The sequence below is a fragment of the Thalassophryne amazonica genome, chromosome 20 (genome assembly GCF_902500255.1).
Source record: "Thalassophryne amazonica chromosome 20, fThaAma1.1, whole genome shotgun sequence".
Taxonomy (NCBI): domain Eukaryota; kingdom Metazoa; phylum Chordata; class Actinopteri; order Batrachoidiformes; family Batrachoididae; genus Thalassophryne; species Thalassophryne amazonica.
Window position 1 is genome coordinate 35,868,946 of NC_047122.1, and position 12,378 is coordinate 35,881,323.

Here is a 12,378-nt window from a genome sequence, read left to right on the forward strand (position 1 = left end):
GATTAAGATCTGGACTATTTGCAGGCCATGACATTGACCTTATGTGTCTTTTTGCAAGGAAGGTTTTCACAGTTTTTGCTCTATGGCAAGATGCATTATCATCTTGAAAAATGATTTCATCATCCCCAAACATCCTTTCAATTGATGGGATAAGAAAAGTGTCCAAAATATCAATGTAAACTTGTGCATTTATTGATGATATAATGACAGTCATCTCCCCGGTGCCTTTATCTGACATGCAGCCCCATATCATCAATGACTGTGGAAATTTACATGTTCTCTTCAGGCAGTCATCTTTATAAATCTCATTGGAACGGCACCAAACAAAAGTTCCAGCATCATCACCTTGCCCAATGCAGATTTGAGATTCATCACTGAATATGACTTTCATCCAGTCATCCACAGTCCACAATTGCTTTTCCTTAGCCCATTGTAACCTTGTTTTTTTCTGTTTAGGTGTTAATGATGGCTTTTGTTTAGCTTTTCTGTATGTAAATCCCATTTCCTTTAGGCTGTTTCTTACAGTTCGGTCACAGACGTTGACTCCAGTTTCCTCCCATTCGTTCCTCATTTGTTTTGTTGTGCATTTTCGATTTTTGAGACATATTGCTTTAAGTTTTCTGTCTTGACGCTTTTATGTCTTCCTTGGTCTACCAGTATGTTTGCCTTTAACAACCTTCCCATGTTGTTTGTATTTGGTCCAGAGTTTAGACACAGCTGACTGTGAACAACCAACATCTTTTGCAACATTGCTTGATGATTTACCCTCTTTTAAGAGTTTGATAATCCTCTACTTTGTTTCAATTGACATCTCTCGTGTTGGAGCCATGATTCATGTCAGTCCACTTGGTGCAACAGCTCTCCAAGGTGTGATCACTCCTTTTTAGATGCAGACTAACGAGCAGATCTGATTTGATGCAGGTGTTAGTTTTGGGGATGAAAATTTACAGGGTGATTCCATAATTTATTCCTCAGAATTGAGTGAGTCCATATTTTTTCCCTCTGCTTGGTCTAAAAAGTAACAGTTACTGACTGCCACAATTTTTTTTCCTGATTTCTTATAGTGTTTCTTAAAGCCAGAAAGTTGCCATTTGAAATTACTTTAGTTTTGTGTCATGTCTGTGATCGGCTTTTTTTTCTACAAAATTAAGCAACTGAATGAACATCCTCCGAGGCCGGTGATTCCATAATTATTGCCAGGGGTTGTATATGTGACCAAATGTATTCATTTGTACTACTTTACCCTATCCCACGCATTTTTAAGTTTCCCTGTATCGTCTGACTTGGAGCATCAGTGTTAGATGGATGTCTACCATGCCGGTTGTAACCCACAGTTCATAATTGTGGCTTGATCTTTGTGAGACTGTTAGATGGTGTACTATAATGTTGAACTCAGCTTGAGACCATATGTGAGTTCACGTGGAGATGATCCTTTAAATTGGGACATCTGTGATTGGTATAATGTCATGGTTTATGTGACATTCTGGAAGACTTTTCAGTCCTACCATATGTCAGCATGAGCTCAACCCTCTGTTTACTGAGGGGTATTTACTCAACTCCATGTTCCACATATTCAGTGAATGTTGATGGTACGTGATGGAATGTGATTGTAGGTCTTGTTTCAGTTTTATGAGCCGAACGTTGTATCTTGTCAAGCTTCTCCAAAACTAGATTTTGGTGCATGTACCCAAACGGGTACACCACACTCCATGAGGTCTCACTCTGTAGCTACGTATGTCAATCTGATGAGTCCCACAACCTACCAGCAATGTGTTACATTATGACATTAAGCTTGTTTATGGCTTTTACACCATATTTTCTTTAGTTATATATTACATAGAACTTTATTAGTCCCTTGAGAAGACTCCCTCAGGGAAATTGAGGTTCCAACAGCATTGTGTAGCAGCACACAGGGTAAGAAGGACACAGAGTATCAAAAATGAAAGTATATATATATATATATATATATATATATATATATATATATATATATATACACACACACACGCACAATTCCGCTAGCAGCTTATTATTGAAGCTGATGCTTGCATTACCAGATTAGCTTTTCAGATACCTTTGAAAACCATCAGCGGACCAATTAGCTTCCTATGAATTTAGTTCAGATCATTTTTAGACTGCTAACATGTTTTTGCCGGCATAGTGAATAAAGCTTAACAGTTAAAAACATTTGTGAAGTCTGAAATCAAAGATTTTAGTGCCTGCCTGTTACATGGTTTGTAGCACACAGACAGCTATGAGTGGTACAGCTCTATCCTCTGCAGGCAGAGCAGAGCTGACTACCAGACAGAAAGAAAGAGGGGGGAGGGGGAAAAATTCTCTTCACACCATACAGACTCGCCAGCATATTGCACAAGTCATTCCCAGGCAGACAGTTTTGAGTTATAGTTAAAATTTTAAACAAACTAATTCCTGACAAGTTATTGAAATTAATGTCACATCAAATATCAGCTATATGTTTTAGTTTTAAAGTAATGCACTAATTTTGAAGGTTTTAGCATTTACCCATAATGCTGCAATGCGTTATGGGTAAATTAGCTTCCTGACATGAGTGGTCGGTTGGTCAGTAACACACAACTTACTGAAACGTGTGGTGGGCTTTACAAATAAATCTGTATTTGTAAATATGGCATTTTTTTCATTTGTTTAAAAAAAGGCAATTTGAAAACTAAGTTTAAGTGAATTCAGCACTTTTAGCGAATATGTGGCACCAATTCTATTCACACTGATATCAACACATGGTAGTATGAACCCCTGGATATATATATATATATATGTATATGTATGTGTATGTATATGTTCAGGGTTCTCACCAGTTCAGTTGAGCATGGGGTCTCTATGCTGTGATTCGGATCCCTTACGCTGTGATTTGGGCCCCTATGCTGTGATTTAACCACCTTGGGGGGAGGGGGAGGAGGCTTTTCTGTTTTTTTCTCCTTTTTTAAAGGACATGTCACACATTATTTAATGTCACAGTTAGCAACACAAAGTGCCTCTCAAAATGCAGGAAATCGTTTTTCAAAGGGTTATAAAGTTCAAACTTTTCTGGGGGGATGCCCCCGGACTCTCCTACAATAATCATGCCTGCAATGCTCATTGTGCAGCTATGCCTCACTAAGTTCACCCCTGTGCTGTGAAAAAAATTCTGGTGAGAACTGTGATATGGTTGTGTTTTTACTGTCTTCAATTTATTGTGGTTTACATGGTTTAGAGTTGGGGAATTGTGTATAGAAAATAATTCCAGAATACTCTTTCCTAATACTTGTACATGCAATGTGTTCTTCATATAGCAAACTAAGTATACCACAGAATAGTGCTGCCCTTACCTTAAAAGCTAAATCTTAAAATAACTAAATAATGAATTGTTTCTCCCTGACTCACTCAGTGATCCTAAATACTTGAATATTGAATCGTGGCCACATGTACTGTAATAATCCTCAGATTTTATTCTTGTTTCTACAACCCCTGGCAATAATTATGGAATCAGTGGCCTCGGAGGATGTTCATTCAGTTGTTTAATTTTGTAGAAAAAAAGCAGATCACAGACATGACACAAAACTAAAGTCATTTCAAATGGCAACTTTCTGGCTTTAAGAAACACTATAAGAAATCAGGAAAAAAAAAATTGTTGCAGTCAGTAACTGTTACTTTTTTAGACCAAGCAGAGGGAAAAAAATATGGAATCACTCAATTCTGAGGAAAAAATTATGGAATCACCCTGTAAATTTTCATCCCCAAAACTAACACCTGCATCAAATCAGATCTGCTCGTTAGTCTGCATCTAAAAAGGAGTGATCACACCTTGGAGAGCTGTTGCACCAAGTGGACTGACATGAATCATGGCTCCAACACGAGAGATGTCAATTGAAACAAAGGAGAGGATTATCAAACTCTTAAAAGAGGGTAAATCATCACGCAATGTTGCAAAAGATGTTGGTTGTTCACAGTCAGCTGTGTCTAAACTCTGGACCAAATACAAACATGGGAAGGTTGTTAAAGGCAAACATACTGGTAGACCAAGGAAGACATCAAAGCGTCAAGACAGAAAACTTAAAGCAATATGTCTCAAAAATCGAAAATGCACAACAAAACAAATGAGGAACGAATGGGAGGAAACTGGAGTCAACGTCTGTGACCAAACTGTAAGAAACCGCCTAAAGGAAATGGGATTTACATACAGAAAAGCTAAACAAAAGCCATCATTAACACCTAAACAGAAAAAAACAAGGTTACAATGGGCTAAGGAAAAGCAATTGTGGACTGTGGATGACTGGATGAAAGTCATATTCAGTGATGAATCTCGAATCTGCATTGGGCAAGGTGATGATGCTGGAACTTTTGTTTGGTGCCGTTCCAGTGAGATTTATAAAGATGACTGCCTGAAGAGAACATGTAAATTTCCACAGTCATTGATGATATGGGGCTGCATGTCAGGTAAAGGCACTGGGGAGATGGCTGTCATTACATCATCAATAAATGCACAAGTTTACGTTGATATTTTGGACACTTTTCTTATCCCATCAATTGAAAGGATGTTTGGGGATGATGAAATCATTTTTCAAGATGATAATGCATCTTGCCATAGAGCAAAAACTGTGAAAACATTCCTTGCAAAAAGACACATAGGGTCAATGTCATGGCCTGCAAATAGTCCAGATCTTAATCCAGTTGAAAATCTTTGGTGGAAGTTGAAGAAAATGGTCCATGACAAGGCTCCAACCTGCAAAGCTGATTTAGCAACAGCAGTCAGAGAAAGTTGGAGCCAGATTGATGAAGATTACTGTTTGTCACTCATTAAGTCTTCTTAAACAACTGAACAACAGAGACTGCAAGCTGTTATAAAGGCCAGAGGTGGTGCAACAAAATACTAGTGATGTGTTGGAGCGTTCCTTTGTTTTTCATGATTCCATAATTTTTTCCTCAGAATTGAGTGATTACATATTTTTTTTTCCCCTCTGCTTGGTCTAAAAAAGTAACCGTTACTGACTGCCACAATTTTTTTTTTCCTGATTTCTTAGTGTTTCTTAAAGCCAGAAAGTTGCCATTTGAAATGACTTTAGTTTTGTGTCATGTCTGTGATCTGCTTTTTTTCTACAAAATTAAACAACTGAATGAACATCCTCCGAGGCCGGTGATTCCATAATTTTTGCCAGGGGTTGTATGTACAAACATTCTTCACATTAACCTTTATCTCTGACCACACCTGTTTTTACTTTAACAGAAAGTCATAGTAAAATGCTTTAGTAGTACTACTTGGTGTTGTGAATTAAAAATGCTGAATTCCTGCAAATATAAATTTTGTTGGTTCTATTTCCAGACACGCCTTCACAGCGGGTACAGTTCATTCTGGGTGCAGAGGATGACGACCTGGAACATGTTCCCCATGACCTCTTCACTGAGCTGGACGAGCTCTCCTTCAGAGATGGCAGCGCCACAGAGTGGAAGGAAACCGCCAGGTCAGTATAAACAGCGTGACAACAACAGTGTGAAGTGAAAGCAGTCGGAGCACGAGACATCTATTGGCTTATAGCAAAAAACAGTGTTAGAATTTGCAATATAGCAGTTTGATAGCTTTGTAGTAGAGAATTAATTACTATTTTGCTCCACTGAAGAAGCTAAATATCTTGACCATCGTTTGCCAATGGGATATCTCAAAGTTATAGTATTTCATTGAAATTATGTAGAGGATGATTGGTTGAAACACTGTTATTAAAGGCTGAGTCACACTCCAATGGATAGAGCAAAGGAATTAGTTACGTATTTACATATTTTGTCTGTTGGCAAATTTGACAGTCTCCCGTGGAGTTGGGGTGCTAATGGACAGATGACGTCGCACAGAGCCACAGCCGCTGTGCTGCAGCTCGAGTTGAAAAACAGTTGCCTCTCAAAGTGTGGAGACGCTCAGAGCTATGGCTTTACAAAGACATTTTTGCACTTTTTTTCTTTAAAACTCTGTGCGCTCTGTGTGTGTCCTCACTAAAAATAGCAGATCCGCGATGCGCAAATACTAATGCTTTTGTTTCCACCGAAATGCACCAAAAAAAAAAAAAAAAAAAATGCTGATAAAACTTTCTTATCTGTCAATCTGGTCATGTTTTATGCATAAATGAACGTTATCCATTCTTCTGCTCAAACAAGCCAGGGGCAAATCCATTTGGGCAAGGGGTGTGGGCAGCGAGCAGGGGTATGCAGCTCCCCACAATAGCCTTAGATTAAAGGCCCACTTTTGAAGACATTTTCTCATTCTATTACTACTAATAATACTACTTACAGTAATAATTTCAACAATTAAAATGTTTAGAAAGAATTTAAATATTAGAAAAATATTAGAAAGAATTTAATGCTTACATTTATAAACACTGTAGGTTAGAATTTGTAAGTTTTATCATTACTGTGCTGTCAGCAGTTAAAAATGAAGTCAAGAAAGATGTCATTTTATTTTTATTAAATATTTATGTTCTTTGAAGTAAAAAAGGGTGACTATAAAGTGAGTATTGGCAAAATGTGTTATCATTTTCATGTTGAGGTGGCAGGGGGGTGTTGTCGGCAGCTACTGAAAGTAACTAATAATCTAACTTAATTCCTTTTAACATCGAGTAATCAGTAAAGTAACTAACTTACGTTTTTAAGGAATAATCAGTAATTGGATTATTTTTTCAAAGTAACTGTGGCAACACTGTTAATCCAGCTGTTTAAGTTCACTTGCAGTTTATTAAGTTTATTCTGTTACAGTACTACTGCATGCTTGCAGTTCAAAATTTAGAATTACAAAGTAAGAAGAAATTTTCTGGAACTCTAGAATCAAGAGTAGATAAATTTGCAGTTAATGATTATACCTGTTATCAAAGTGTGTGTCTGATTTTGTTCAAAGTGGCAGTCTTTCACAATACAAATTAAAAATAACATTTAGCATCTTTAAAGCACTAGTCTTTCATTATAGAAATGATTTTCAGACCTCATAAATCACCTCTACTCTGAAACCATACACCAACGACATACAACGGGGCATATGCAATGTTTTACGCTGCTCTTGTATTATGTCGATTATTATTTGTGAGGTGTCGGTGTTCACATACAGATGGCTGAAGTTTGAAGAGGACGTGGAAGACGGCGGGGAGAGGTGGAGTAAGCCCTACGTAGCTACACTATCACTGCACAGTTTATTTGAACTACGTAGCTGCATACTCAACGGGACAGTCCTGCTGGATATGAGAGCCAACAGTATTGAGGAAATTGCTGGTAAATTTTACAGTACTTGTCAACATAAGCTCTTTGTTTCTATTTGGCATCACTGTATTGATTATGGACTACTGTTGGTAAAAGTAAGATGTCACTAAAGCACAGCTTTCATGGCTCAGACATGGTGATCGACAGCATGGTGGCGTCAAAGCAGCTGCAGGAGGACCTGCGTGAGAAGGTGAAGGAGGCCATGCTGAAGAAACACCACCACCAGAACGAAAGAAAGCTCAGCAATCGCATCCCCCTGGTGCGCTCCATTGCTGACATAGGCAAGAAACATTCTGACCCGCTCTTGCTTGATCGAAATGGTGAGACCCTACGATGCACTGGTATTTCTTTTTCCCTCTTGTACTTTCCACCTCTGGGGCACTGTTTCTATCAAAATGATTTTTTTTTTTAACGTCTTATGTTCAAATCCCTCACTGCCAGCATAGAAAGATGAAAAAGTGAGTAAAATCTGGAGAACTATTAATGAAGCAGCTGATCCCCTTCGGTGAAAAAGAAATCTGGGTGCTAATGACTGTGCTAACCTGTGCAGCTGGCCTGGCTTGGGGTTTGAATTGACTTGTTTTTTGCTCCTCTGGATGACTGAAGAGTCATTGCCTCGTCTGCTCCTGATATCAGCACTGCGTGTTTGGGCATGGCTGCTGTGGCGTCTGTGTGGAGTGCATTTTAAGATCTTGGATGGTAGCTTAATGTGTGCTTTTTCTTTTGTTTGTTTTTATAAAACGGGGGGGAAAATGAAATCACATTCTTCCCTTGTCTGTTGTGTGTGTGTCAGGTTTGCATTTTCATACAATTGAAGTTGAAATGCAAAGCTTCCAAATCATGTATGCCGTGCTGATAGTTGGTGACTTTTTGTCATGACAGTAGTTCAGATCTGGTTCAGACTTTTGGTTTGTGCAGGCACTGTTAGTTAATGTGTGTTGACATTGTTCTAATTCCTCATTTCCTGCATGTGAGCCTCTCTGAGTTTTCCCTCGTTTGAGTCATGGAATGTGATTGGTTTGAGTTCAATGGGACCTACTGTCCTTTCTCACTGAAACATTCTTAATATGCTCTGCACCCTATTTTAGTTTTGTTTATGCAGGCACATGTCTCAAACTTCAGCCCTGCCACACTCTTGTTGGTCAATCTTTCTGGCTGTTTCTTTCTTAAGATACCATTCCTGTGATGTTCTCCTTCATATGTTTTTTTTTTCCCCCCCTTCTGCTCCATTTCCCCTTTTTGTTTTCTTCTTTGTCTTTTCCCCTTTGTCTCCCTCACCCTTTTTGCTATTGTCTCCTCTATTAGGAGAGGGCCTGTCCTCTTCTCGTCTCTCTCTCCAGAAACCTGGGGCACCCTCCTCTGTTCCCAACTTGTCCCAGAGAAGAGAGTCCCGAGTCTCCATCCTGCTCAGCCACCTCCTGCCCTCTTCTTCTTCCAACAATGGGGCTTCCCCAGGCCCATCACCCCTCAACACCCCTCAAAATACACCCACTACCTTCCGACGCTCCTCCCCAAGTCAGCAGCAAACCCACGGATCAAGCCTTGGCCCTCCAGGCATCCCGGAAGTGGTGGTATCTCCACCCGAGGATGACCATCTGCACGTATCTGCTGAAGAACACCTGACACCAGAGCACAGACGGCGAGTGTCCTCTGCATCCCAGGGGCCCGAGATGCTGCCCTTAGAAGGCAAATATCTGTGTAGCCTGCCAGTGTGAGTCACGGCTTGAACAGAGAACACTAGCACTAGCATGAAAGCTGCTCCCTCCAACCGTGTTGCCATCTCATCAATAACCCACAGCAAGGCACGCTTGCTGAGACACCCTTCCCAGTGTTTTGGGTTTTTTTTTATGTCCTGCAGTTCTTGCTTATCCAGTTTTAGTCTAATTACACTGACCCATTCTTGTTCTGCTTATAGCTTTGATTCTTGTTCTCCCAGCTTAGCTAGCTATACCGCTTTGTGTCTCCCTACACATTTTTAAGACCTTCCTCATTGCCCAGTTCTTGCTTGGCCCTTTCTCTACTTTACACCTCTATTGAAGTGGCATGGCTGTTTTCCCAAAATATTTTGGTTTGTCCATTTCCACCAGCTATAATGCATTTTATTGGCTATCCAATAATGTTGTGTTGTCAGGTTTAACTGTTTATCTCCAGCTAACGGGATCTTTGTATACAAAACGCAGCCAGCATCACCATTTTCCTATCATGATTTTTCATGTTTTTTTTTTCCATTCCAATAGTAATGGAATCAGTTGAATCAGGATAAATCAGAAGGAAAACTTTCAAACGTTATACTAGGGGAGTTACGACCACTACCTTTGCACCCCCAGGACTAAACCAAACCAACTTTTTTAGGTTCCTTAGATTACCCCAAAACACAATCAGGATGTTCCCCAAAATAAAAACTGGCCTCAAACCAGTTAGGGTTTTCCCACTAGCACACCTATAAACAACTTAAATATCACAGAAATTCAATGATAAGGGTCTATTGGTGGCCATTTTGGACGCCATTTTGAATCTTAAACCCATGAATGAATTTAGTTTAGGCGCAAATGAGTTTGCTGTGACCTGCAATGGTCTTCCCATTGAATCTCTGTGATATTTAAGTTGTTTATATGTTGTTTATCTGTTCAGACCTTAAATGTGGCAGTACATTGATTTTGGCCTTTTCTGTTGACATTAGGCGTGAGGTGTTTGCGCCCCCTGTCAGTGTAGCAACATATAGATTTCAGTAGCTGTACTAGTTAATGATATCTTAAGTGCTGTTGACTTATTGTGCCAAACTATGTAAAGTATTAAACTCTGTCTATATCATATCCATATTCACACGCGAGTCAAAGCAAAACAGTTTGATGCAGAAACAGTCGGAGTGCCTATTTAAATGAAAAACAATCACATCAACATATAATTAACAACAGCGAACATACGATTATCTCCCCTTGAAGACGTCTGATGAGAATTATTTTTCCTTTATGCACATTTTCATATGGTGTACTACGCACCAGGTGAAGCTTCATTACAATTCACGAACTGGTTTCAGAAGAGTTTCTCTCACAGTGCTCATGTACAGACTGACAGGACAGATGGATAGACAGGATATTTCAAAAAGTTCTCAGCCTCACCAAGAAAAGTGTAGAGGAGAAAGATTGTTCTTGTGTTACTTTTCAACATGTTCTCCTTTAACTTCGGTGCAATTAATTGTTTGTCAGAATAGTTGACGATTAATCGTTGCAGCTCCATTTCATTCTGAGTGATTCGGTTGTACAGTGGATTTTTGTTTGGATTGCCATTCTATTCTGATTATTAACATGATGTCAGGCACCGTGAAAATGCGCATAGTGTTTCTGTGCTTTATCAGGAAGGCGTGGAGAGAATTTTAATTTCTAGTGAAAACACAGCATGAAATTTCAACCGTGGGTGGCGGTCCACTCTTGAGTGCCAGTAAAAGCCACTGAAACAGGAGCAATTTTTGTAATCCAATGCTGCTGTGCTTTCTCTTGTTGACTCTCACTGTCAGGGTGGATATTATGAATTGAAATGTGTGCCTGCCATTTATTTTTGTGTTTGTTATTTAATTAATTTATTTTTAGCTGCTCTGCAGTTCATTCACTCAACACTGCCTGTCAGAAACGGGTTCAACTGATCTAGGTTGTGGGTTTCTTGATCAGAAATGCATTAATTATTTTTCGCTTGTAAATACAGTTTAAAAAAACTGATACAGATCTTTGAAACAGGCTTATAATATTATCTCTAGTCATTAAGTGCTTTTCTTGTTGCACGTTAAATCAATCAATCAATCAACTTTTTTTTTATATAGCGCCAAATCACAACAAACAGTTGCCCCAAGGCGCTTATATTGTAAGGCAAGGCCATACAACAATCATGAAAAACCCCAACGGTCAAAACGACCCCCTGTGAGCAAGCACTTGGCAACAGTGGGAAGGAAAAACTCCCTCTTAACAGGAAGAAACCTCCAGCAGAACCAGGCTCAGGGAGGGGCAGTCTTCTGCTGAGACTGGTTGGGGCTGAGGGAAAGAACCAGGAAAAAGACATGCTGTGGAGGGTGGCAGAGATCGATCACTAATGATTAAATGCGGAGTGATGCATACAGAGCAAAAAGAGAAAGAAACAGTGCATCATGGGAACCCCCCCACAGTCTACGTCTAAAGCAGCATAACCAAGGGATAGTCCAGGGTCCACCCGATCCAGCCCTAACTATAAGCCTTAGCGAAAAGGAAAGTTTTAAGCCTAATCTTAAAAGTAGAGAGGGTATCTGTCTCCCTGATCTGAATTGGGAGCTGGTTCCACAGGAGAGGAGCCTGAAAGCTGAAGGCTCTGCCTCCCATTCTACTCTTACAAACCCTAGGAACTACAAGTAAGCCTGCAGTCTGAGAGCGAAGCGCTCTATTAGGGTGATATGGTACTATGAGGTCCCTGAGATAAGATGGGACCTGATTATTCAAAACCTTATAAGTAAGAAGAAGAATTTTAAATTCTATTCTAGAATTAACAGGAAGCCAATGAAGAGAGGCCAACACGGGTGAGATATGCTCTCTCCTGCTAGTCCCCGTCAGTACTCTAGCTGCAGCATTTTGAATTAACTGAAGGCTTTTAAGGGAACTTTTAGGACAACCTGATAATAAAGAATTACAATAGTCCAGCCTAGAGGAAATAAATGCATGAATTAGTTTTTCAGCATCACTCTGAGACAAGACCTTTCTGATTTTAGAGATATTGCGTAAATGCAAAAAGGCAGTCCTACATATTTGTTTAATATGCGCTTTGAATGACATATCCTGATCAAAAATGACTCCAAGATTTCTCACAGTATTACTAGAGGTCAGGGAAATGCCATCCAGAGTAAAGATCTGGTTAGACACCATGCTTCTAAGATTTGTGGGGCCAAGTACAATAACTTCAGTTTTATCTGAGTTTAAAAGCAGGAAATTAGAGGTCATCCATGTCTTTATGTCTGTAACACAATCCTGCAGTTTAGCTAATTGGTGTGTGTCCTCTGGCTTCATGGATAGATAAAGCTGGGTATCATCTGCGTAACAATGAAAATTTAAGCAATACCGTCTAATAATACTGCCTAAGGGAAGCATGTATAAAGTGATAAAATTGGTCCTAGCACAG

The 12,378-nt window shown here is 39.5% G+C and overlaps 1 pseudogene; it reads left to right on the forward strand.

Moving 5' to 3' along the window:
- Positions 1-12,378, forward strand: part of LOC117502036 — a 56,109-nt pseudogene that overhangs the window by 21,341 nt on the left and 22,390 nt on the right.